This window comes from Zingiber officinale, chromosome 1A (genome assembly GCF_018446385.1).
Source record: "Zingiber officinale cultivar Zhangliang chromosome 1A, Zo_v1.1, whole genome shotgun sequence".
NCBI lineage: Eukaryota > Viridiplantae > Streptophyta > Magnoliopsida > Zingiberales > Zingiberaceae > Zingiber > Zingiber officinale.
In genome coordinates, this window is record NC_055987.1 from 122903734 (window position 1) to 122918588 (window position 14855).

Below are 14855 nucleotides of genomic sequence, written 5' to 3' on the forward strand. Positions count from 1 at the left end.
ATTCCACTAAAGAACTATTATTGAACTACCGCACCAATCCCAAATTACATTTTGAGCTCCTTCTTATTATGAGTGTGTTAGTCTCCCTGTGTTTAAGATAACAAATGTCCACTAATTAAGTAAGTTACTGACAACTCGCTTAATTAATATCTAGCTCCAAGAGTAGTACCACTCAACTTCATCGTCATGTCGGACTAAGTCCACCTGCAGGGTTTAACATGACAATCCTTATGAGCTCCTCTTGGGGACATTCTCAACCTAGATCACTAGGACACAGTTTCCTTCTATAATCAACAACACACACTATAAGTGATATCATTTCCCAACTTATCGGGCTTATTGATTCATCGAACTAAATCTCACCCATTGATAAATTAAAGAAATAAATATCAAATATATGTGCTTGTTATTATATTAGGATTAAGAGCACACACTTCCATAATAACTGAGGTCTTTGTTCCTTCATAAAATCAGTATAAAAGGAACGACCTCAAATGGTCCTACTCAATACACTCTAAGTGTACTAGTGTAATTATATAGTTAAGATAAACTAATACCTAATTACACTACGACCTTCCAATGGTTTGTTCCTTTCCATTATGGTCGTGAGCTACTGTTTATAATTTATAAGGTACTGATAACATGATCCTCTGTGTGTGACACCACACACCATGTTATCTACAATATAAATTAATTGAACAACTTCATTTATCATAAATGTAGACATTTGACCAATGTGATTCTTATTTCTAGATAAATGTTCATACCAAAAGCTAGGCTTTTAGTATACACTCTAACAATCTCCCACTTATACTAAAAGACTAAGCTGACATATCTGTTGCCATACATCTGATTCCCAACCCTTCAACATGTCCATCAAAAACTCTCGCCTTAAGGACCTCAGTGAAAGGGTCTATAGGTCATCACCTGATGCAATCTAGGCGGCAACAACTTCTCCTCGTTTATACGATTTCTCGTATTGGGTGGTACTTGCGCTCTATTGTGTTTACTTGCCTTATAGACTTATGGTTTCTTCGAGTTTGCTACTGCACCAACATTATTACAATAAATTGTATTAATCTTTGGACAAACCAGAAATCATATCTAAGTCTATCTTGAGGTTATTGAGTCATTCAGCTTTTATGGCTACCTCAGAGACTTGCCATATACTAAGCTTCTATGGTGGAGTCCAGAAAAACACCTATGTTTATCACTCTTCCATAGTTATGATTTTACCTCCTAAAGTAAACACAAAACCCCGAGGTTGACTTATTATTGTCCCTATCCGATTGGAAGTCAAAATCCATGCAACCCACAAGGACCAAATTAACTGCCTTGTAAGCTAGCATATATTCTCTAGTGCCTCTAAGGTACTTTAATATATGCTTTACTGCAGTCCAATGTCCTTGTCTAGGGTTACTTTGATATCTGCTAACTATGCCCTTGGCAAAACAGATTTCTGATCTCGTGCATAGCATACATTAGGTTGTCTAACTGCTGAAGCATAAAGAACTGCCTATATGTCCTCAATCTCCTTTGATGTCATCGGAGACATCTCTTTAGATAAAGACACTCCATCCTTAAAAGGTAAGAAACCTTTCTAGGAGTTTTGCATGCTTAAAACGAGCAAGGATTTTTCCGATGTATCAAGCTTGGGATAAGTAAAATATTCTCTTCTTGCGATCCCTTATTACTTTGATCTCAAGAATATATACATTCTCCCAAGTCCTTTATATCAAATTATTTGGACAACCATACCCTTACGACAACATTTTGATATTGTTTACAACTACCAAAATGTTATCTACGTATAGTACAAGAAATACCACCACGCTCCATCACACCTTTGTATACTTATCCGGTTACTAAATCCATAGACTTTGATAAACCGGATGTTCTAAGACTTGAAGCTTTCCATCCATAGACTGATTGAGCTTGCACAAGATGCTCTTAGCCTTTGCAATGAACCCTTCCGTTGCTTTATATGGATGCTTTCTTCAAGACTTTTATTAAGGAATGTTGTTTTGACATCCACTTGCCAAATAGATAAAAGAATCGGATAGACTTAAGCATGGCTACCGGTGAAAAAGTTTCTTTTTTCAACAAGTTATTACCTTCCTGTCTATCCCTCTTTTCCTATTATAGACCTTTTAACACCCAACGGCTTTTACACCATTTGGTGATTCTACAAGCTTCCAGATTTTATTAGAATACATATATTCTAATTCTATTATTCATTACTCTTTGCCAAGATGCTGCATATTTATCTTGGAGTGCTTCGTCATATGTCCGGAGATCAGGTTCATGTTCTTCAGGGATCAAGTTCAAAAACTCTCCCAAAACATGAATCTTTTAAGGTTGCTTAACAACCCTCCCACTATGACAAGGCATTTTCTGGAATTGTGTATCATTTGTGATACGTGTTGCAGTTTTCTTGTGGTATCTCATCTTGTACAGTTGGTACTAGTTTAGACATGTCTTTTATTATTTCCTTAAGAACAAATTTACTTATGAGCACGTGGTTCATTATATAGTCCTTTTAAAATCAGTCAATGATCTTCTGATTTTTAAGACTATAAACCTACTTTTGTTTATCTAGGATAACTTACAAACAAGTTAACTCCTATCCAACTTATTATTATCTCTCTTTAACATATGTGCTGGATTACCCGAATTCGAATATGCTTCAAAATAGGCTTATGCCTATTCAGCAATTCTATATGAGTAAAGAGTTCTAACTTGGAAGGTATTATGTTCACTTTCGTTTTCAGAGTTTTATCCTTAAAACAAATTTGGTAATTTTCTGAATAACTCATCATCTATCTAATTATTCCATAAGAGTTAGTCCTTTACCTTCTTTCTACTACACCATTCTGTTGGGGTGTACCAGATGCAGTTAGTTGGGATTGAAATCCAACTACTGATAAGTGACTCCTAAAATCTCTCAAGAGGTACTTGCCACTACGATCTTCCATAGTGACTTTTTACTTTAACATTTCTCCGCATCAACCTTGTACTCTTTGAACTAATCAAAGTACTTAGTCTTAAGTAAATTTATTTGTATCTTGAATAGTTGTCTATAAAATAGACAAAATATTCAATACTACCTCTTGTCTGGATAGTTATAGGATCACACAAATCAGAATGAACCAATTTCAACATATCTTTGACTCCATACCCCTTGGACTTAAAAGCTTCTTGGTTATTTTCCTTCCAAGTAAGACTCGCAGGTTGGAAATATTTCCACTACCAATGAACCCAAAAGTTCATTAGCCACCACTGAATCCTACTCAAGTATAACCTAGCTTTTAGATGCCAAAGATATAATTGGTTCATTTCCGAATGTTGCTTTCTCTTAAAATTAGAAGATGTGTTACTAATTTCCATTTGTTGCATCGTGGGAGTTATTGGATTATAAATTGTCAACCATCATACCAGAATAGATAACTTCCCTATTTTTCTTGATAACAACTTTGTTATCAAAATAGACACAATATCTATAATAGTTTAGAAACTGAAATCAGGTTCTTTCTAAACTTGGTACGAAAAGACAATTACTTAAAATCCAAATTTCATTCTTATCAAAAGATAAACATCTCCCACTGCAACAGCTACCACTTTTACAGTAGTGCACATGTGGATGGTGATTTACCTTTCATTTAGTTGTCGGGTTTCCTGGAACCCTGCAATGAATTGCAGACATGATTAATGGCATCTTGTATCTACACTCCAGGTTCTGGTAGATAACACCACTAGACATGTTTCAACTAATGAATTAAATACACCTAAATTGTTCTTAGTTCTAAGAAGATAGTCTACCTTAATGTCCAAGTCCTATTTCCAATCATTACAATTGGGACTACTAAGTTTTTTTCTATAGTATGACTACTAGGGATTGACAAACATCCTAAGAATCACAAAAATATTTGGTCAAGATCAACTCCTTAAAATCTCCATAAATTTTGCGTATACAAAATCAAAGAGGAGATTTTATTCATTAATTTTATTATCTCGTCAACTTTACTTTATGACGAATAAAATTAATAGTTGATCTGTCTTTGATCAAATATTTAGTCAAAACTCTTTGAATTTAAAATAACATTGATTCCTCAAATAATATTATTTAAATTGACCAACACCTCAAACACCGTGAATTTTGCATGCCACGTTAGTATGGACGTATACAAAATTTAAACATTTGTAAGAGGAGGGTTTTACCCATTAATTATCTTGTCAATAAATCTTTATGACAAATAAAATTACCTCAAACACCGTGAATTTTGTATACCACGTTAGTGTGGACGTATACAAAATCAAACATTTGTAAGAGGGGTTTTTAATTTTATTATCTTGTCAACTTATTTATTTGACAAATTAATAGTTGGTTTTCTTTGGTCACACAAATAATAGCAGTGACTCCGTTGGGGAGGATACTATTAGACGTGCCTAAGTGTATACCATTACTTGACACTAAGTCCATTAATAAGATTATGCCCCTTCCGTTGGGGAAGATCACACGCTCTTAATTAACTTCCTATAGTCATCCAAAATTGGAAGTCTGTTCTAGTGATCCACAAACAAGCTCATCCGTTATGGAGGAAGGCACTCAGAGCCAACGCGCAAGCTTGTTTGCATCACTTACAAACCAGTAATGGAGACCATGGGATTTACTTAAAAATCCCTCTCCCACTTAGTTATTTATAAATGAGGAATTTTAACTATGCTAGCCTACTAAATATGTAAACTAACATGCACACACAGCATAATATAAAAGCAATAAATAGAAAATCTAATTTTCAACTATTATGGCTTTTATCTCTAGTTGTCCTTCGTGTGTTGTCATCCCAAGCTGCTGCCATATTTGGCCACCGCCATCGCATCCATCTTGCTCCTAGTTCCGCTGCGCCTCTGGTCCTTAGAAGGTTCCACGCTTTGCAAGATTCGATCCGCGACATAAATAGAATTTTACATTTTGATCCTATATTCCATAAAAGGAATGTACATGTATCTAGATCAAAAATAAAATCCTAATAAAACTAAATACCTCCGTATTTTATAATACAATCATGCACATACAATAAAATGCCCTTGACATGTCCAGGGTCCAATCACACATAATAACTATAAGCCATAATAGTTGGATCCCGCATCCACAAAGTTAGCACATCCTACTATTATCCCGCCTAAATTATGTATGACATGCATGATTAAACTAATACCAAATACACGAGGCAAAACCCTAGCTCTGATACCACTTGTTGGTTGCTACTCGAAAAACCTAGAGGTTCCACTGTACAAAAATTTTGTACAAAGGTCTGAACCTTTTCCTAGCTACCATGTGTTCTTTTAAATTAAATTTTGGATCGCCTGCGGAACTTAACACGTTTGATCCAAAACTTAATCTATTCGTTCTTTTAGGTTTTGACTTGGGTCTCCTGCGGAACTTAACACGTTCGACCCAAATCACCTTAAGTTATTAATTCCATTAAATATTAATTTCCATAATCGGTTCGACGTGGCGAGGCACATGGCCTTCTTGGATATGGGAGCAACCACCACCGACTAGACAAAACCTTTTATGGAAAGATAATATTTAATTTCCTAAAATAACTTTAGGTTAACCGAAAAGAACAATCAAATCACAAGGGAAAGAAAAACAAAAGAACACTATATCGAAAACAAATTCGAAACTCTAGAATCGTATGCCTCTTGTATTTAGTATTATTTCCAAAAATAACTAGTATGATGCGGAAAGCAAAAATACTAGTTATACCTTTTAGAAAGACCTCTTGATCTTCTACCGTATTCCTCTTCTAACCTCGGACGTTGTGTGGGCAACGATCTTCCGAGATGAGAACCACCAAGCACCTTCTTCTTCCTTGTAAGTTTCGGCCATCAAAACTTCTTCTAGGATGAAGAGGTTCGGCCACCACCACCATGCTCCAAGGGATGCTAGAAACGAGGCTTGCTTTCTCTCCTTCTTCTCCTTCCTTGATCCGGCCACTAACAAAAGCTCCACCAAGAGATAAGTTTCGGCCAACAAGAGGAGAGGAGAGAAATAGGGCCGGCCACACCAAAGAAGAAAAGAGAGGAAGAAAAAGAATAGAGTTGTTCACCATGAAGCCTCCTCTATCCCCTCTTTTATAATCCTTGGTCTTGGCAAATAAGGAAAAATTAATAAAACCTTCCTTAATTCTTTTGCCATGAAAAAGAAAAATTAATTAATTAAAAATTAATTTCCTTTTTCCAACTTATTTGGCCGGCCACCTACAATCCACAAATCAAGGAAAGTTTTAATTAAAACAAAAATTAAAACTTCCTAATTTGTTTCTAGAAATTTATAAAAATTTCTCCAATAATTTTATCCCTTCATGATTGGTTAATAAAAAGAAAATTTTATAAATTAAAATTTTTCTTTTAAACATGTGGATAAAAAGAAAGTTATCTCTAAAAATTAAAATCTCTTTTAATCTACAAATAAGGAAAGATATCAAATCTTTTCTTAATCTTTTGTAGAAACTTATAAAAGAGAATATTTAATTTTAAACTCTCTTTTAAATCATGAACATGATTAAAAAGGAAAGTTTTCTTAAAATTTAAAATCCACCTTTAATCAACAAATAAGGAAAGATTTCAAATTTTAAACTCTCTTTAAACATGTAGATGATTTACAAATAAGGAAAGTTTTACCAAAATTAAAACCATCCTTTTAAACTACAAATAAGGAAAGAGATTAATCTCTTCTCTTAATCTTTTGTAGAAAGTTATAAAAGGAAATTTTTAATTTTTAAACTTTCTTTAAAATCATGATATCCACATAAGAAATAATTTTAATAAAAATCCTTTTAATATTCTAGTGGTCGACCACCCAAGCTTGGGACCCAAGCTTGGCCGACCACCTATGGCTCATCCATTTGGTCTTGGCCGGCCCTAGCTGGGTTCCAAGCTAGCTTGGCCGCCCCATTGATGGGTAAGAAGGTGGTATGCGGTGGGTATAAATCTCTATATACTAGAGGCTATGATAGAGAGGAGGAATTGGTTTGGTCTCCCGATGAAATTAAGCATCCCGTGTTCGCCTCGAACACACAACTAATTTCATCAATAATAATTCATTCCACTAAAGAACTATTATTGAACTATCGCACCAATCCCAAATTACATTTTGGGCTCCTTCTTATTATGAGTGTGTTAGTCTCCCTGTTTAAGATAACAATGTCCACTAATTAAGTTACGACAACTCACTTAATTAATATCTAGCCCAACAGTAGTACCACTCAACTTCATCGCCATGTCGGACTACACCCGCATGGTTTAACATGACAATCCTTATGAGCTCCTCTTGGGACATTCTCAACCTAGATCACTAGATTTCCTTCTATAATCAACAACACACACTATAAGTGATATCATTTCCCAACTTATCGGGCTTATTGATTCATCGAACTAAATCTCACCCATTGATAAATTAAAGAAATAAATATCAAATATATGTGCTTGTTATTATATTAGGATTAAGAGCACACACTTCCATAATAACTGAGGTCTTTGTTTCTTTATAAAGTCAGTATAAAAGAAACGACCTCTAATGGTCCTACTCAATACACTCTAAGTGTACTAGTGTAATTATATAGTTAAGATAAACTAATACCTAATTACACTACGACCTTCCAATGGTTTGTTCCTTTCCATTATGGTCGTGAGCTACTGTTTATAATTTATAAGGTACTGATAACATGATCCTCTGTGTGTGACACCACACACCATGTTATCTACAATATAAATTAATTGAACAACTTCATTTATCATAAATGTAGACATTTGACCAATGTGATTCTTATTTCTAGATAAATGTTCATACCAAAAGCTAGGCTTTTAGTATACACTCTAACATGTTTTTCATAAGTAAAGTGTAAAATCTATAAATTCAATATCAAAACTATTATTTTTTTTATTTAAAAGTTGATTTATGAGTTTAACGAACATGTTCACGAGCTAACGAGCCGAATATTGTGAAGCTTGAGCTTGGTTTGTTTATCTTAACGAGCCTCATTAAACGAGCTCAAACGAGTTTTTATCGAATCGAGCTTCGAATAGCTCACGAGCGGTTTGACTGATTTACACCCCTTTTCCCTTCGGGACGATCTAGTGGTTAGCGCATGAAATATTGCCACCATGAGGTCTGGGGTTCAAATCTCGACAAAACCGAGGTAAAGGTCTCCCTTATGTGCTAGTCATTATTCCAAAAGCTAATAGTGTTAGAGTGTATACTAAAAGCCTAGCTTTTGGTATAAACATTTATCTAGAAATAAGAATCACATTGGTCAAATGTCTACATTTGTGATAAATGTAGTTGTTCAATTAATTTATATTGTAGATAACATGGTGTGTGGTGTCACACACAGAGGATCATGTTATCAGTACCTTATAAATTATAAACAGTAGCTCACGACCAAAATGGAAAGGAACAAACCATTAGAAGGTCGTAGTGTAATTAGGTATCAGTTTATCTTGACTGTATAATTACACTAGTACACTTAGAGTGTATTGAGTAGGACCATTTGAGGTCGTTTCTTTTATACTGATTTTATAAAGAAACAAAGACCTCGGTTATTATGGAAGTGTGTGCTCTTAATCCTAATATAATAACAAGCACATATATTTGATATTTATTTCTTTAATTTATCAATGGGTGAGATTTAGTTCGATAAATCAATAAGCCCGATAAGTTGGGAAATGATATCACTTATAGTGTGTGTTGTTGATTATAGGAGGAAACTGTGTCCTAGTGATCTAGGTTGAGAATGTCTCCAAGAGGAGCTCATAAGGATTGTCATGTTAAACCCTGCAGGTGGACTTAGTCCGACGTGATGATAAGGTTGAGTGGTACTACTCTTGGACTAAGATATTAATTAAATGAGTTGTCAATAACTCACTTAATTAGTGGACATTCGATATCTTAAACACGGGGAGACTAACACACTCATGATAAGAATGAGCCCAAAATGTAATTTGAGATTGGTGCGGTAGTTCAATAAAAGTTCTCTAGTGGAATGAATTATTATTGATAAAATTAAGTGTTCAGGCGAGCACGGATGCTTAATTTTATCGAGACCAAAACCAATTCCTCCTCTCGGTCCCTATCGTAGCCTCTTGTATATAGAGATTTATACCCACCACATACCCACCTTCTTACCCAACCAATAGGGGTCGGCCAAGCTAAGCTTGAAGCTCAAGCTTAGGGCCGGCCAAGCCTAAAGGTTGGCCTTAAGGTGGCCGGCCAATAGCTTGGAGCCCAAGCTTAGGTTTTTATTAAAATTATTTCTTATGTGGATATCATAGTTTTAACAGAGAGTTTAAAAATTAAATCTTTCCTTTTAAAAGCTTTCTACAAAAGATTAAGAAAAAATTTGAAATCTTTCCTTATTTGTAGATTGAAAGGAGATTTTATTTTTAAGAAAAACTTTCCTTTTTAACCATGATAATAATTTAAAAGAGAAGTTTAAAAATTAAATATTTTCTTTTATTAGTTTCTACAAAAGATTAAGAAAAGATTTGATATCTTTCCTTATTTGTAGATTGAAAAGAGATTTTAATTTTTAAGAGATAACTTTCCTTTTGGTTTTTATCCACATGTTTAAAAGAAAGATTTTAATTTATTAAATTTCTTTTTTATAAACCAATCATTGAAGGGATTAAATTATTGAAGAAATTTTATAAATTTCTGGAGACAAATTAGGAAGTTTTAATTAATTAAAACTCTCCTTGTTTGTAGCTTTGGGGTGGCCGACCATGTAAATTGAGAAAAGGAAAATTGTTTTAATTAAATAAAATTTTCCTTTTCATGGCAAAAGAATTAAGGAAGTTTTTAATTAAATTTCCTTATTTGCCAAGACCAAGGATTATAAAAGAGGGAGTAGAGGTGCCTTCATGGGTGATCAACTCTATTATTCTTCTCCTCTCTTTTCCTTCTTGGTGGCCGGCCCTAGCTTCTTCCTCTTCTCTTCTTCTTATGGCCGGCGGAAACCTCTCTTGGAGCTCTTGATGGTGGCCGGTTCTAGCTAGGAGAAGAAGGAGAGAAAGGTGGTTTTGTTTCTTGCATCCCTTGGAGCTTGGTGGTGGTGGCCGGACCTCTACTTCTCTTGGAGAATTGTGGTGGCCGAAACTTGTAAGGAAGAAGAAGGTGCTTGGTGGTTCTCATCTCGGAAGATCGTTGTCCACACAACGTCCGAGGTTAGAAGAGGAATACGGTAGAAGATCAAGAGGTTTTTCTACAAGGTATAACTAGTCATTTTTCTTTCCGCATCATACTAGTTATTTATGGAAATAATACCAAATACAAGAGGCTAATGATTCTAGAATTTCGAATATGTTTTTCGATGTTGTGTTCTTTTGTTTTTCTTTTCCTTGTGATTTGATTGTTCTTTTCGGTTAACCTAAAGTTATTTTAGGAAATTAAATATTAGATTTCTATAAAAGGTTTTGTCTAGTCGGTGGTGGTTGCTCCCATATCCAAGAAGGCCGTGTGCCTCGCCACGTCAGTACTGGGAACCGATTATGGAAATTAATATTTAATGGAATTAATAACTTAAGGTGATTTGGGTCGAACGTGTTAAGTTCCGCAGGAGATCCAAGTCAAAACCTAAAAGAACAAATAGATTAAGTTTTGGATCAAACGTGTTAAGTTTCGCAGGCGATCCAAAATTTAATTTAAAAGAACACATGGTAGCTAGGAAAAGGTTCAGACCTTTGTACAAAATTTTGTACAGTGGAACCTCTAGGTTTTTCGAGTAGCAACCAACAATTGGTATCAGAGCTGGTCTCTGCGTATTTGGTATTAGTTTAATTATGCACATGTCATACATAATTTAGGCAGGATAATAGTAGGATGTGCTAACTTTGTGGATGCAGGATCCAACTATTATGGCTTATAGTTATTATGTGTGTGATTGGACCCTTGGACATGTCAAGGGCATTTATCTGTGTGTGCATGATTGTATTATAAAATACGGCAGGAGTCAGATTTAGTTTTATTAGGATTTTATTTTTGATCTAGATACATGTACATTCCTTTATGGAATATAGGATCAAAATTGTAAATTCTATTTATGTCTGGATCGAATCTTGCAGCGTGGAACCTTCTAAGGACCGAGGCGCAGCTGAACAAGGAGCAAGATGGATGCGATAGCTAGACCCGGTGGCAATAGCTTGGGATGACAACACACGGAGGACAACTAGAGATAAAAGTCATAATAGTTGAAAATTAGATTTTCTATTTATTGCTTTTATATTATGTGTGCATGTTGGTTTACATATTTAGTAGGCTAGCATAGTTAAAATTCCTCATTTATAAATAACTAGTGGGAGAGGGATTTTTAAGTAAATCCCATGGTCTCCATTACTGGTTTGTAAGTGATGCAAACACGTTGGCTCTGAGTGCCTTCCTCCATAACGGATGAGCTTGTTTGCATGATCACTGGAATGCACTTCCATTTTGGATGACTATAGGAAGTTAATTAAGAGCGTGTGATCTTCCCCAACGGAAGGCATAATCTTATTAATGGACTTAGTGTCAAGTAATGGTATACACTTAGACACATCTAATAGTATCCTCCCATCGAGTCACGCTATTATTTGTGTGACCAAATGAAACCAACTATTAATTTGTCATAAAACTAGGTTGACAAGATAATAAAATTAAAGGGTTAAAACCCTCTTACGAATGATTGATTTTGTATACGTCCACACTAACGTGGCATACAAAATTAACGGTGTATTAATTTTATTTGTCATAAAGTTACGTTGACAAGATAATAAAGTTAATGGGTAAAACCCTCCTCTTACAAATGTTTGATTTTGTATACGTCCACACTAACGTGGCATGCAAAATTCACGGTGTTTTGAGGTATTGGTAAATTTAAATAGTATTGTTAGAGGAATCAATATTATTTTAAATTTAGAGTCTTGACCAAATATTTGATTAAAGATAGACCAACTATTAATTTTATTCGCCATAAAGTAAGGTTGACGAGATAATAAAATTAAATGATAAAATTTCCTCTTTGAATTTTTATACGTCCACACTAACGTGGCATACAAAATTCATGGGGATTTTAAGGAGTTGGTCTTAACCAAATATTTTTGTGATTCTTAGGAAGATGGTCAATCCTAGCTGATATACTTTAGGATAGACTTAGTAGTCCCAATTATAATTGATTGGAAATAGAATTTGGACATTAAGGTAGACTGTCCTCTTAGAACTAAGAACAATATAGGTGTATTTTATTCATTAGTTGATACATGTTTAGTGGAGTTATCTACCGGTACCTGGTGTGTAGATATGGGAGCCACTGATTCATTGCAGGGTTCTAGGAAACCCGACAACTAAATGAAAATAAAAACACCGTCACATGGGCACTACTGCAAAAGTAGCAGTTGTTGCAATGGGAGAGGTTTATTCTCTAATAGGAATAAAATTTGGATTATTAGGAATTGTCTTTACATACTAAGTTTAGAAAGAACCTGGTTTCTAAACTATTATAGAATAGATATTGTGTCTATTTTGATAACAAAGTTGTTATCAAGAAAAATAGGCAATTTATCTATTCTGGTATGTTGGTTGACAATTTATAATCCAATAACTCCCATGATGCAACAAATGGAAATTAATAACACATCTTCTAACTTAAAAGAAAGCAACATTCAAAAATGAACCAATTATATCTTTGACATCTAAGGCTAGGTTATATTAACTTAAGTAGGATTCATTGGTAGCTGATGAACTTTTGGGTTCATTAGTAGTGGAAATCTTTCCAACCTGCGAGTCTTACTTGGAAGGAAAATAACCAAGAAGCTTTTAAGTCCAAGGGGTATGGAGTCAAAGATATGTTGAAATCGGTTCATTCTGATTTGTGTGATCCTATGAATATCCAGACAAGAGGTAGTATTGAATATTTCATCTATTTTATAGACAACTATTCAAGATACAAATAAATTTACTTAATGTACCGCAAGACTAAGTACTTTGATTAGTTCAAAGAGTACAAGGCTGATGCGGAGAAATGTTAAAGTAAATGTCACTATGGTAAGATCGTAGTGGCAAGTACCTCTTGGGAGAATTTAGGAGTCACTTATCAAAAGTAGGGATTCAATCCCAACTAACTGCATCTGGTACACCCCAACAGAATGATGTAGTAGTAAGAAGGTAAAGGACTCTTATGGAATAATTAGATAGATGATGAGTTATTCAGAAAATTACCAAATTTGTTTTAAAGATAAACTCTGATAACGAAAGTGAACATAGTACCTTCCAAATTAGAACTCTCTACTCATATAGAATTTCTGAATAGGTGAAAACCTATTTTGAAGCATATTCGGATTTGGGTAATCCAGCACATATGTTAAAGAGAGACAATGATAAGTTGGATAGGAGTTCACTTGTTTGTAAGTTATCCTAGATAAACAAAAGTAGGTTTATAGTCTTAAAAATCAGAAGGTCATTGTTAGCATCAATGACTGATTTTTTAGAAAATGACTATATAATGAACCACGTGCTCATAAGTAAATTTGTTCTTAAGGAAATAATAAAGGACATGTCTAACCTAGTACCAACTGTACAAGATGAGATACCACAAGAAAACTGCAACATGTATCACAAATTGATACACAATTACAGAAAGTGTCTTATTGTAGTGGGAGGGTTGTTATGCAACCTAAATAGGTTCATGTTTTGGGAGAGTTTTTGGACTCGATCCCTGGAGGGCATGAACCTGATCTCCGGTCATATGATGAAGCACTCCAAGATAAAGATGCAGCATCTTGGCAAAGAGTAATGAATAAAAGAATTAGAATATATGTATTCTAATAAAATCTGGAAGCTTGTAGAATCACCAAATGGTGTAAAAGCCGTTGGGTATAAAAAGGTCTATAATAGGAAAAGAGGGATAGACAGGAAGGCAGTAACTTTCAAAGCAAGGCTTGATGAAAAAGGAAACTTTTTCACTGGTAGTCATGCTTAAGTCTATCCGGATTCTTTTATTTGGCAAGAGGATGTCAAGACAGCATTCCTTAATGGAAGTTTTGAAGAAAGCATCCATATAAAGCAACCAGAAGGGTTCATTGCAAAGGGCTAAGAGCATCTTGTATAAGCTCAATCAGTCTATGGACTGAGGCAAAGCTTCAAGGTCTTGGAACATCCGGTTTATCAAAGTAATCCAGATCTATGGATTTATTTAGTAACCGGATAAGTCTTGTGTATACAAAAGGTGTGATGGAAGCGTGGTGGTATTTCTTGTACTATACGTAGATAACATTTTTGGTAGTTGGAAACAATATCAAAATGTTGTCAGAAGTAAGGGTATGGTTGTTCAAACAATTCGATATAAAGGACTTGGGAGAATGTATATATTCTTAAGATCAAAGTAATAAGTGATCGCAAGAAAAGAATATTTTACTTATCCCAAGCTTCATCAGAAAAATCCTTGCTCGTTTTAAGCATGCAAAACTCCAAGAAAGGTTTCTTACCTTTTCAGGATGGAGTAACTTTATCTAAAGATATGTCTCTATAGACATCAAAGGAGATAAAGGAAATAAAGGCAGTTCTTTATGCTACGGCTGTCGGAAGCCTAATGTATGCTATGCACGAGATCAGAAATCTATTTTGCCAAGGGCATAGTTAGCAGATATCAAAGTAACCCTGGACAAGGACAGTGGATTGCAGTAAAGCATATATTGAAGTACCTTAGAGGCACTAGAGAATATATGCTAGCTTACAAGACAGTTAATTTGGTCCTTGTGGGTTGCATGGATTTTGACTTCCAATCGGATAGGGACAATAATAAGTCAACCTCGGGGTTTTG